At 39.4% G+C, this 13337-nt stretch overlaps 1 protein-coding gene across 1 annotated transcript in view; it reads left to right on the top strand.

The window, feature by feature from the left end:
• doc2b (double C2-like domains, beta) overlaps positions 1 to 13337 on the top strand; it is a 289938-nt gene that overhangs the window by 87747 nt on the left and 188854 nt on the right. The gene's annotated exons all lie outside the window — the stretch shown is intronic.

The following is a 13337-nucleotide window of genomic DNA, read 5'->3' on the forward strand; positions in this document are numbered from 1 at the left end:
GGACACGCCACTGCCGGACTGGAGTGCGGGCAAAGGATAGACTGGAATGGGAGCAATTTGCTCTGCAGCACGAATCGTAGCGGGATCACTGTATGTGGAAATTGGAGGTAACTTTACTGACGACTGCATCTTTAAGCTTTGTTGGATGCAACTTGGAGTCAAAGTACCAGATTTACAGGAGACATTGCAAAGTTTTATAAATTATAATGTTCTTTTTCTGTAATATCCTCCCGATAGAAAGTCATTAAATGTTCACATCTGCATTATACACACTGTAAGGGAATGTGAGTTTGTTTATCTAAAAAGTCTGGCCTTTGCTAGGCAGGTATTTTTGAAAACAGAGCTTTTTCTGTGCATTTTGGCCTTAAACTCACAAGAAAACAGAGTTACATGTCTCTGAAATTGCCCTTTTTGACAAAAAAAACATTTTAGAAGAGTTTTGAAAAACTGTGTTTACAGCATGTCCCCTCTGTTTGATGTCACTGGTGTGCAACATTATCACACTGTCGCTCTCCCACTCTGTTGATGAACAGGCCTGAATGGGCCACAGAGGTCACTGCTGCTTTATACAACACTGCAGTGTTGGTGGATTTGGGAGAAACCTGGTTAGAGTTGAAGGGACATCTTTGAAAATAAAAAGGCTGTTGCAGAGGAATGGGGAGAAAATTCTCGTACGTCAAGGACATCGATGCTGGCTGTGAGTGGGATGCTTGGCGTGCACACAGGCCCAGACTACTGTTGACATGGTGTGCTTTCTACAGCACCGTCTTCTGTGCTTGTTGTGTTCCTTGAAATTTTGGCTTGATCTAAGGTGTGCCTTGGTCAAAAAAATATTGAAAACCACTGGAGTACTTAAATACCCACACCCATGGCTTGTCAAGCTGGTTTTTTAACAATATGCAGCTCACTAAAGTTTTTTTGTGTGTGTGTGTGTTAAAACATCAATACAATATTTGCCCCAATCAAAAAGCAGTAATCCAATCTTCTTAATTACTTTCAAACATTTACAGCACTTTTTGGAGTAAATCTTACTGAATTACTTGAATTTTAAACAACAATTTACATTTACTGGCAGTAAAATCTCTCCCTGACCTCGTTCAAAGTGCATTCACTGCCTCAACCAAACCACACGCTGCACTAAGGATGGTCTGCTCAAAAATGTTCTTTAATGGAAAACACATTAAAAGTGTGCATGTTCCTGGCAGTTATTACGTTCCCCTTAAAATATTCCAGGAAAGAAACATTAGCGGTATGAAAATGCAAATCAAAACTGAAGCCTGCATCCTGTATTCAACAGTGGACGTTCTTTTATAATAATGTAGAACACTGATGAAGTTTCCAGTAACCTTTGTAATTATGATGTCCAAAAAAAGCAGCCAATAAAAGCAGCATAATTAAAAATGCTGCTTAATTTCTGTTGTAACTGTTATCTAAACAGAGGGATTAAAAAGCCTCCTCAGTAGTAAATGGAAAGCTTTGTGTGTTTTACTCCATACTTAAGTGTACCTTTACCTGAAATGATGTGCTGCAGTATAATGAGGATAATGACTGTCCTCTTCTAAAAGGCACAGGTGAAGTAGTGCCATGTTATACAGTCTCAAAATGTCACAGGGAGAAGGTCAGGCTGGGTGAATTCACTCCTGCTTTGTTCCACCTCAAGATGATTTAAGGGATAAATGTGATTTTTCTAGTTGCTATTTCGGCACAGAAACAAAAAAAGCATCTTCATTAAAGCACAGACATGGATTCAGCTTTAAGGATTGTCTGCGATAGCAAACACCAAATGCCTTCAGTCAAGCACTTAGATACTAAATAATGTCTCTGAATGCTTCACAGACACATTTAAAAGCCCATCCCCCCACCACACAATCCATGCTCTAGGTTAGAAAATATTTCCAAGAAAGGACTGATGGACTAAGGAAATGTTATCTTAAATTTAAAATGAAAAAACAGGAGGTTAGATCAAACTGTTGAAAGAAAAATAAAAATAAGAATATAAAACACATAACTAAGGAATATGATTTAAAATGGGAAAAAAAGGGATAAGATATTATATGAATTAATAGCACAAAAAAAGGATAATTTCTTAAGTTAAAAGCCAGACGAAAAAAGCAAGTTCATGAGTCGGCTTCTGTCCAAGGTTGCACACAAGAGGAGAGCTCTCTGGGGTCCAGGAGGAGGTCAGCAAACTCATGGTCCATGACTGAGAACATGTAAAACCCGCCTAAATAAAGAATGACCTTTTTTTTTTTTTTTTTTTGGCTAATGTTAACAATGTGTTTTAGTAAATTGACTAAACCACCTTGAAAGTGCTAGGATGTAAACATAATTTAATATGTCAGAAAATAAAGTAGAAGGAGCTGAGACAATTTTAGGGTCAAGATATTTAAATGATTGTAAAAATTGGTTCAAAGTGGTGAAAATTGGCAGGAAAAGTGGCAAAAAGGGTAAAAAAAAAAAAATAAAAATGAGTTCAAAGAGGTAACATTGTTGGAAAACAAGCCAGATAAAGCAGTGTCAAGGGGTTAAAAAGTGGTAAAATGGGTTAAAAGAGGCAAAAATTAGATAAAAGTGGAGAAAATGCATTACTGCGATGCAAAAAGGGGCAGAATGGATGGAAAAATGTGAACAGGGCTTAAAAGTGGCAAAATGTATTTAAAAAACGGCCAGTTAAGTAGTGAAAATGGGTCAGAGAGTGGCAAAATTGGCAAAGGTGGCATAAATGGGTTAAAAGTGTCATAAATTAGGGAAACGTTGGGTAAAAGGGCTAGCACCAATGGTACTTATACAATAAATAGGAGCTGGTATCACCAATTAATTACATCTGGAAGGGCCCATTCTCTGGGTTTATCAGGGGCCCAATCCTGTGGGCAGGCTTGCTGGGGAGGCACAAGTTTTCATCTGCTGAGACACTTTCCAAAGGGTTAAAGGTGCACTGATGACAAATCCTGTGTTCAACTGATATAAGTGGGTTTGTTTTAAAACGTGCTATCTAGGTTCAAAAAAGTTGTTCGTCCCAGTCTGTTGACAGCAATATTTCTTAGAGGAAGAAAAGTAATATAATGAATTAATGACAAATCTCCACAGACACCACTTCTCTGATTTAATATTCTCACTAATGAACAAACAAAGCATCTTATGGTAAGTATCCAGCCTGCTGTAGATCTGCCTGCCTGTGTCACACCCTCTGTTCAAACAGCGGTTATTTTCTGTGTATATACTGAGCTTTTAAAAGTGGATAAAGCTCTGTCAAGAGTCAGTTTAGATCCATAACAGGGTTGTCAGGTCTGCAGATTTCCTGCAGAAATAGGCTTCTTTATATGTACTGGGGCAGGTAGATATGTAATGTCTATTTTTTATGTAATAATTTAACTCCATATCAGAAATATAATGCTTTGTTTATTCTTAAATACAACTAAATCAACAATAAGCCAGTGCACCTGGAAAATGTCCCAAGAAAAAAAGAATCTCCCACTTTGGGAGACTAATGACTATTTCTCTCCTGTGTTAGGGAAAGTAATGATTGTTTCCTACATTTTTGGCTTTATTAATTGTATGTGCCCTACTATGTAGCCCACGAACGGAGCCTCTGTCTAAAGCCTTAATGGGCAGTAGCACACACTGCTCATATTTGGTCCATTTCCACCAAGCCGTCTGGTTTGGTTTAGAATGGTTTGACAGTCAACCCTGACCTTGACCTTGTGTACTCAGCTGATGTCTGTCCAGTCTCACTCCCTGCTTCTGACTAGATGAAGCAAGTCACTAGGAGGTCTGCATGACTGAGAGATTTGTTTTTGATACACTTGTGTGCACGTTTTTGTAAAGCGTAGGTATTGCTCTCAATCGATGAAGACAGTTTCCATTGATAGCTACAGCATAGAGGCTCATCTAGGTTAGATAAACCCATTCATTTCTAACGGCTGTTGTTCACTTCCTGCCCCATCTGACCTTCATGTGTCACGAGGATCATGTGACTGCAAACAACCTATACATTTGACAATGAAAGCAATTTATTGTACTTTAAAGGCAAATATGTATGGTGTGGTAGAGGTTTAAGAGTCTTATTCTGTTTTCTGGGTCTGTGCTAGCATTATTAGCTGTTTTTGATTGGTCATTGCCGTGAATATTGCCGCAGACCTGATCAATGCACTGTTCCTATTACACCTGTAGATTTAAAACAACGGCGTCTCCTATTGCACTGATGATGTAGACATCCTGCTGAGAGCCTGATGGATGCTAATCTCACAGTATGGCTCCAGAGTGCATTCTTTGTTACATGACATCCAATCTTAGGACTCATCAGCAGGAATCATCTATCATTTTCTGATGATGATACATCCTTATAGGAGCAGTTTCTGGTTAGTCAGGTCCATCATGTCCCCCAGATTAGTGACCTTTTATCTGGAAACCTTGGTTCAACATGGGAGATAAAGTCCCAATCAACTACCCTAGTTTACTTCAGTAATAAAAGCCTGGTTTTCTTGCATTTTTCTTGCAGTTATTGTTTCTCAGGTTTACCAACATGACATCCTGATGCCTGTTTGCCTTCAAGAGTTGAAGAAAAGAGTCAGTTTGCCACTAACATATTGTGTGTTCAGCTTGCATTGGGCTTCCGTACGGTTTCTCCTGCATACATTACAGCCTCATGATGCATGAATGTTCCAACCAGCTTGGACTACAAATCTAATACAGTCAGAAACCAGAGAACTTCCCATGCTGAGAGTAAAGAGCTCCATGTACAGAGATTACATCACAGCAAATAATGAGCTCACTGTTGCATCCACACATTTATGCATCCAGGCCCTCTGTAGAAACATTTATGCAAATGTTGATATAGATGAATAAATATAGTCCCGACTGTAACAGCTGCTGTCATGGAAAAAGTAACACCTTTATACATTTTATGCATCCTTTGACCCTCTTTTGCTCCTAACCATTCAGCCTCACAGTGACCACCAGCAGCCACGAAGCATTTTATAATAAAATTGTTTCCAGCCCCTTCCACAAGCAGCCATTTATTTCCTCCTCTTGGTATCAGATCAGGCCTGCCTGGATGTGGTAAGATATTTGATGGGGATACAAAATGGTCTACCTCATCCATTCTCCAGCTTGCCCAGTTCCTAGCAACCAACAAGATTAGCCTGTCTGTTTCTGTGCAGAAAGACCCGGAGAGCAGGCAGATACTGTAATCAGTTTATACAGACCTAATGCATGCACAGTGAATGGACATACATGTGCATGCACACACTAGAAATACACACACAAATTATAAAGTAGTGATTTTAAGGAAGATGAGGATACAGAAAAAATAGCAGTATTTCTGAATCATATCTGAGTGCCTCTGTGGGTGGGCTCACCCTGTTTGTATATTCACTGTTGTCAAAGTTTGGCTGTCATGTTGACAATTATTTACTTGACCAAAACTATATTTAATACTCTAAAGCAGTGGTTGTCAACTTGTAAGTCGGGACCCAAAAGTGGATCAAAGAGCTGTTTTCAGAGAGTCACTAATGTCACTAATGTCAACCTGATAGATGGCCAGATAGATTGTTTCATATTCTTCTGGGAAAATTCCCATACTATTCAAATTTTCGGAAAGTGATTGGACAAACATTTCATCAGACTCACAAGATGTTTTGGGGGGACTGTGAATTTTGAAAAAAAAAACAAAAAAAAACATATTTTCATTATTCAGTAAAACACTGAACACAGTTTGGGTAAAATACCAGCACAAATATCAATAGAGCCTAAATTCCCATCACTACCCTTTATCTGTTATATACTATGGTTGATATCCACATAATACTTGGGTGCCCCCAGGGGGCAAGAGAGATGGAAGCAGCAGGTGCTGATCTGGATCATCAGTCACCCATCTAGCTAAATGATTAAGGCTACATTCACACTGCAGTTAAGTGGCCTGAATCAGATTTTTTTGCTTATGTTTGATTTTTTTTCTCATAATGTGAACAGCACAAGCCACATTAAATCTGACCTTCTGGATCCTTCTGCCACTTTCCTATGCGGCTCTAAATCAGATCCGTATCTGATCTTTAGGAATCTGACTGCAGTGTAAAAGGCAAACAAAAAATCAGCGCATTAAAGGGATACTTAAACATACTGACAAATTCGTCCATTGCCATAATCCCTATAGCCTTAGTAATAGGTTTGTTACCTTCAGTTGTTGGTGCAAGCTGTTTTTGGATCGGCCGCTGCCGAGTTCGGACCTGCTGTGCCAACTCAATGTAAGTGGACGGTATTCCGGCTTTCCCTCATCAAACTCATCAAATACACAGTCCAACAACTCCAAAACGCTCTCGTGGACAAGTTGTGACCTGCACATTCACCACACTATGAAATAATAATGTATAATTGTGTAACATTATGATGCATGAAGCAAATACTCGGAACTATTTCTTGAGTAAACCACTGGGCGGAGTGACACAGTGCAGCAGCCATGTCTGGAGTGTAGTTCTGGCTTTGCATTTAGCTTTAAAACATCTCCGTCTTGTAATGTTCCATGATTATTTCATGGAGGGGTTTTTCAACTTTTCTTTGTTTAGTCATATGTTTTATACTTTTTTTTTTTTAACATCCAAACTGTTTTTACTATTAGTCAATCAAAAATCATGACCCGTATTTCTGTCAGAAATGTTCAAGAATAAGAGTCATGATTTCTCATTAGCGAGGTGGTGGTGGATCCTGAAGCTAAACCTGCTCACCCAAAACCAAGAAGGAGAGTGAGAGACAGGAGGGGAGTACATGTAACTGTCTGAACATGAGCATATGCTTCATGAAACTTTTAAATCTTACTGTACAGGTGTTAACTTGGCTGTTGTCTGGTGTTTCTGACGCATACAGTCTTATGATAATGACAACAGCTGGAGCTTGGGCACAGCCCTGAGCCTGCTCGCTCTGAATCCATTGTTGTTTGATATTGGTGACAGCTGCAGTGCTGGTATGACCATATGCTTTTACATATGTCATACCACACACATTTAGTCAGATGAGGTGTCTGCATGCAAACAAACACCAACAATGATAGAAACAGTAGCTTTAATTCATGAGAACTGTGTTTGTGTATATAAAATGTCAGTCTCTAGTGGCACTACACCTAACAAAAATTAAAACTACAGGAAAAGGCAAAGGCAAAGTCAAAAGACTATGTGCCCTATCTCAACAGTGTAAGGGGCATTGTCGAAGGTGCACACATATTTAGGGCGTGGTTTCTCTATATTTTGCTTTTTGACAGTGCGCAATCTCAGTGTAAAGCCAGGCACAGATCATGAAGAAGTTGGATCAGATTGTACATGGGTTTTATGGACTGGATAGGCGCCATTACAGCCAAGTGCTTGAGCTGGCCCCTTGTTTTAAAAAATGGAATTAGATCATTTTATTGTCCTGATAAGTGTATAAGAAGAATACCTCTCTTGTCAGAGGTCTTGTCAGAACTTGCTCTGTCTGCCCCCACCCAAACCCAACCCACCATGCAACGTGTAATAATATTAAAATTAATGCCTGAAATTCAGGCATTGCATCTTTTTACTTCTAAGTCTGGGATAGTTTCAGTTTTGGGTCATGCTGGCCTGTCCCCCTCTGTCTCTACTGCATCTTTGAAGATCCACAAAATGAGCGTATAGCATTAGTTCAGGCTCGCCCTGTCGTATAATTTAAATCAGCTGATCTCAAGCAAGCCCTTCTCAGTACACTATTGGCTAATAGCACTCAGGCTGCCTTATTAGTGGGGATGCTGAGCATCCATGCTATTGATATTCACGTCCGCCATTTTGTTTATTAATCTTCTTCTGCACCGGCTATCTCCTCCGTCATACTTGGTCATATCAGCATCGTTTCAACTTTAAAAATTTCTGTTTCTTTGTCATTTAACTGCTATGACTTTTCTTATTTCTAACTTGTGTGATTTTTTAAATATAGCTATTTTCATGCAATTTTCAGCTATTAAATGCTTTTTCAGCCATTGAATGCAATTTTCAGCTACTTTTAGGCCAAAATCAGCTATTTGTATGCTATTTTATGCCATTTTCAGCTATTTTAAGGCTTCTTTCAGCTATTTTTAGGCTATTATCAGCTTTTTTAGGCTACTTTCAGCTATTTTTATCCTTTTTTGAGCTATTGAATGCCATTTTCAGCTACTTTTACACCATGTTATGCTATTTTAAGCTCTTTTCAGCTATGTTAAGGCTACTTTCAGCTATTTTTAGGTTATTTTCAGCTTTTTTAGGCTACTTTGAGCTATTTTTTATCCTTTTTTGCGCTATTGAATGCCATTTTCATTTACTTTTATGTCATGTTATGCCATTTAATGCTATTTTATGCCATTTTCAGCTATTTTTGTGCTTTTGGCTATTTTCAGCAGTTCTTCCACAATTCAGCTCTCAGCATCCCAACGCAGTTTTGATCTATTTTAATAAGCTATTTGCTGCTCCCTTTGCAAGCCACTTTTTGCAACCTTCCTCCACCCAAGCTCCTCCCTTATTCTGCCTCTAACTTAGACAATGTCATTCTGTTTTGAGTGATTCCTGCTCTGCTCTGGGGGTTTTTGCTGCTTCTCTCCCTGCCTCAGGCTTTCCTTAGGAACAGGAAAGGCAGGAACATATGCTGGACTTGCTCAGCCTTTTTCCACACACAGGCTGGTGAATCAATCACACTGCCAAATACAAATAACAGCAGTAAGTGCTAATTAACATTTAGCATGTTTTATGAAAAACATGTAGACTTTGTTGTAAGATTGTTTCTACCCCCAATCTGCACTGGCTTCTAAACCAAATTGACGAATGAGGCCTTTATGAGTATCCAGCCCCAGTTTAAATATGAAAAAAACTTTTTCGACATAAAAAATCTGGGATTTTTTTACAGTCCATGTTTGCAACCTGCTTCCAGGCAAAAAAACACACTCTCTACAAGTCGTAAAGTAATGCTTGTTGGTATTTTTGTCACTGAGATAGGGTCTTTTTGATGGTTACAGAGTACAGTTAGTCAAACAGAATCCAGAATAAACATCCTGAATATTTTCAGAGCATTCAGATTCACTTTATACTCTTTGTAATGCTGAAATACATCTGCTTTGAGTGCTTGGTTCTGCTCGTAATCCTTGGTGAGTTTGTGTTCGTGTGTGTTCCCTGCTGCTCTGTCTTTTCTCTGCAAGGCACCTGTCACACGCAGCATTGTTACCTTGCAGAAGATCAGCCTATTTGACAGTAATCCCATTTATCTTTCATCATGTTTCTTTTTTTCTCCTGCTTGTTGTCTTATCTCACCGCCGCTCTGTGTGTTATTGTCCATTATGTGGTTTGTCCCTGCAGCTAGAGCATGCTAGGATCTCTGTCTCTCCATGTGTAATGTTGCTGAGCCTGGATGTTTTCCGGCCTGCCTGCCTGCCTGCCTCGGTGCACAGAATGATACTTGATGTACTGTCTATGAGGGCTGATAGGGCTGCTGATCAAAACCAGCCACTGAACACTTACTTGACCAGGATGTGATTTCAGGTTCAACTCCATATACTTTATAGACATCCATTACAAACACGACTTCAGGGACTTTACTGAGGCTTCATACATCTAAATCATCAACCATAAATCACCAAGTATCAGGAGGCATAACAACATGTTAGATAAGTTTGTAGGAGTTTTAAACTTAAATCTTTAAAGTTCCTTTGAGGAGCCCTTGGCTGTCAGTTAAAACAGTTTGAATAATATTGGTGCCTAAATATGACTTACAAAAGCAAATGAGACCATCAGGGACGAGATTTCTACTTTATTATTTTTATTATTTCCTGAGACTCCTGCTGATGTGTTTGTGTCCATCAATGCTACCACACAAACACTGTACAAATTGCCTTTGATGGATTTTTTCCAAGCTTGTTACTGATTGTGACTAACATGCTAGACATTCAGCGTTCCATACAGAAGCTTTAAAGGGATATTACAGTATTTTCAAGTGTTTTTGCTGGGCTGTAGAAGGTTCAGTAGTGGTATTAGCCTGCAGAGATTCCAGTGTACATTGCCCTTTCAAAAAGGATGTGCTTAGAAGATAGGCTATATAGCTATTTGTTTTTCATGAAACCCATGGATGATATCATGTCTCAGTGTTCTCTGAATCACTGAAATCAATCTCAGACACCTGTGATAATTATTTTGCCAGGTGAGCCCAATAAAAGGAAAACTACTTAAGGAGGACGTTCCACATTACTAAGCAGGCCACAGGTTTCGAGCAATAAGGGAAAGAAAAAGAATCTCTCTGCTGCTGAAAAACATCAAATAGTTCAATGCCTTGGACATGATATGAAAACAGTAGATATTTCACACTTAAGCGTGATCATCGTACTGTGAAAAAATTTGTGGCTGATTCAGAGCAAAGACGGGTTTGTGCAGATAAAGGCATAATGAGGAAGGTTTCTGCCAGACAAATTCATCAGATTAAGAGAGCAGATGCTAAAATGCCATTACAAAGCAGCAAAAACAGGTATTTGAAGCTGCTGGTGCTTCTGGAGTCCCACCAACCTCAAGGTGTAGGATCCTCCAGAGGCTTGCAGTCGTAAATAAATCTGCTATTCAGCCACCCCTAGCCAATGCTTACAAGCAGAAATGGTTGCAGTGGGTTCAGAAATACACAAAGACTCATTTTCAAAAAGTCTTGTTTTCTGATGAGTGTCATGCAACCCTGGATGGTCCAGATGGAGAAGTAGTGGATGGTTGGTGGATGGCAACCATGTCCCAACAAGGCTGCTACGTCAACAAGGAGGAGGCGGAGTCATCTTTGGGCCGGAATCATGTGGAGAGAGCTGGTCGGCCCCTTTAGGGTCCCTGAAGGTGTGAAAGTGACCTCGGCAAAGTATATAGAGTTTCTGACTGACCACTTTCCTCCATGGTACAAAAAGAAGAACTGTGCCTTCCTTAGCAAAATTATCTTCATGCATGACAATGCACCACCTCATGCTGCAAAGAATACCACTGTGTCATTGGCTGCTATGGGCATAAAAGGAGAGAAACTCATGGTATGGCTTCATCCTCCCCTGACCTCAACCCTATTGAGAACCTTTGGAGCATCCTCAAACTAAAGATCTATGAGGGTGGGAAGCAGTTCACATCAAAACAGCAGCTCTGGGAGGATATTCTGACATCTTGCAAAGAAATTCAAGCAGAAACTCTCCAAAAACTCACAAGTTCAATGGATGCAAGAATTGTGAAGGTGATATCAAAGAAGGGGTTCCTATGTTAACATGGAACTTGGCCTGTTAAGAGATTTTTTTTGATTGAAATAGCTCTAGATTTCAGTAAATATGACCTCTTAATGCTGCAAATTCAACAAATGACCATTTTCAGTTCTTTACAACCTGTAAAAAGTTTTGAAACTGTGGTGCATAATAATTTGGAACAGTACGTTTTCAGTTTTTTATTTTTTAAAAGAAAAAAACAATTATCATTGGGGGGTTCAATAAAATTTGAATTATGCTCAAAATGGTTGATGACTTGAAAATTATACTGACTGTTGTTTGAATTGATGATTAAGGAAAATCAGAGAAAAATATCTTTTGCATGATAATTTGAACATGGTGTAAAGCCTCTGTGTTTGGTACTATTTTGCAATGCAAGCTCTGTCTACCAGCTATGTGCTCTTCCACCTCAGTGTATCTGAACAGCTGTTGGGGTCTGCAGCTTTCATCAGTTAAGCTCAAACTAGTTATTTCAGCTCAGTTTTGCACTTAAACAGCAGACACGTATTCATATCTTAAACATATCTTGCCCACTGTAGCTTATAGTTACCAGTAATTAGAAGAATAAAGCCACAGGCATAAACCTACATGAATGACTGACGAAACAGAAACCAATTGAAATCAGTTTCTTGTATTTATCTTCAGAAAGCTGAAAAAGATCTGTAAAACGCCAGCGTTCAGAAAGGCAGGAAACTCTGGATGGGGAGTGATGCAGGCTACAGGCGCCTGATAGCCTCTCCAACAGAAATGTCCTGAGTGTTGTGAAGTCCTATGAGTCCTAAGTTTCCACAACTTCATCACTAGTGAACTCAGGATCTCTCCTGTTAACCAGTCTCTTTCTTTTCCACAACATCACAATTGGCATGTCTGTGTCACTTGAGTCGAAATCACTTGTTTTAGTTTTTTTTTCTACATCTTCTTGGAGACTTAAACAGCTGTTCAGATACGTTGAGGCAGAAGAGCACAACACATTGCAAAAATTGAAATTTAAATGCTCCAAAATGCTCAATATAGCACACAATTGAACCGGCATTGTTTTTTGGCCCATTTTAACCTAAACTCACAGAATTACGCAGAGCAGCTATACCTGTCTGTGGCGCTGTATAGTTTTTCAAAGCGCGTCCTGTTTGAAGGGGCAACATACACTGAAATCTCTGGAGGCAAATGTGCTACTACTATTGCCGAGTACCTTTTACAACCCAGCTTCAAAAATACAATAGTATCTCTTTAAGCTGTACTTGTAAAATTTAACTATATTCATAGCTTTCAGTTATGAAACCTATGCAGAGGCCTGGAGGACAAAAAACAGTTTAGGAAAGTTGTGGCCATATTTTTTTCCTCCAACTCTTCAAAATGAAACAGGTTAATGTTACCTGACAACCCCAGGAAATGAGATTGCAAAAGTTGGACCCTTGCATCCCTGAAATAGTAGCCAGGATATTTCAGTCACTAATATTTCAGTGCTGTTGGATGGCTAGTGCTGTTGCCTCACAGCAAGAAGGTTCTTAGTTCAAGTCAGTCAGACTTTGTTTGGAGTTTGCATGTTCTCCCTGTGCATAGGTTAATTCTCTCCAGGTACTCTGGTTTTCTCCAACAGTCCAAAGACATTCTAGTTATGTTAACTGCCTATAGGTGTGAGTGTGAGCGTGGATGCTTGTCTGCCTCATTGATGTGTCAGACCTGTGACTGACTGGGGACCAGTCTAGGTGTACCCACCTCTTGCCTAATGGCCGCTGGGATTGGCTCAAGCCACTGCAGTTCTGAATGGTAGAAATGCTGTAGATAATGGATGGATGGATGTCCATGACTTAACTCTTTGTACTTTAGTTGTTATGCATAGAGCAAGAGCACTGCAGCTTAGGGTAACTGAAGTGCAAGAAATTACAATTTAATATAAAAAAGTAACATCTGCTTTTCCTTGATGTCAGGAAAAAACCTTAAGATAAATTGTGGTTTTAGAAATAGCTTTAAGTCAAATCATGAGACAGTAAGAGAAATATGACTGGCTAATGCTATTGCTTGAGGTTCCTTTTATTCCTCCGCATGAATCCATAGGACCTCTGAAGTAGCAGTTTCCTCACAGTCGATGCTCAGCACTGATCAGACC

This window comes from Cheilinus undulatus, linkage group 12, assembly GCF_018320785.1.
Source record: "Cheilinus undulatus linkage group 12, ASM1832078v1, whole genome shotgun sequence".
Lineage (NCBI taxonomy): Eukaryota > Metazoa > Chordata > Actinopteri > Labriformes > Labridae > Cheilinus > Cheilinus undulatus.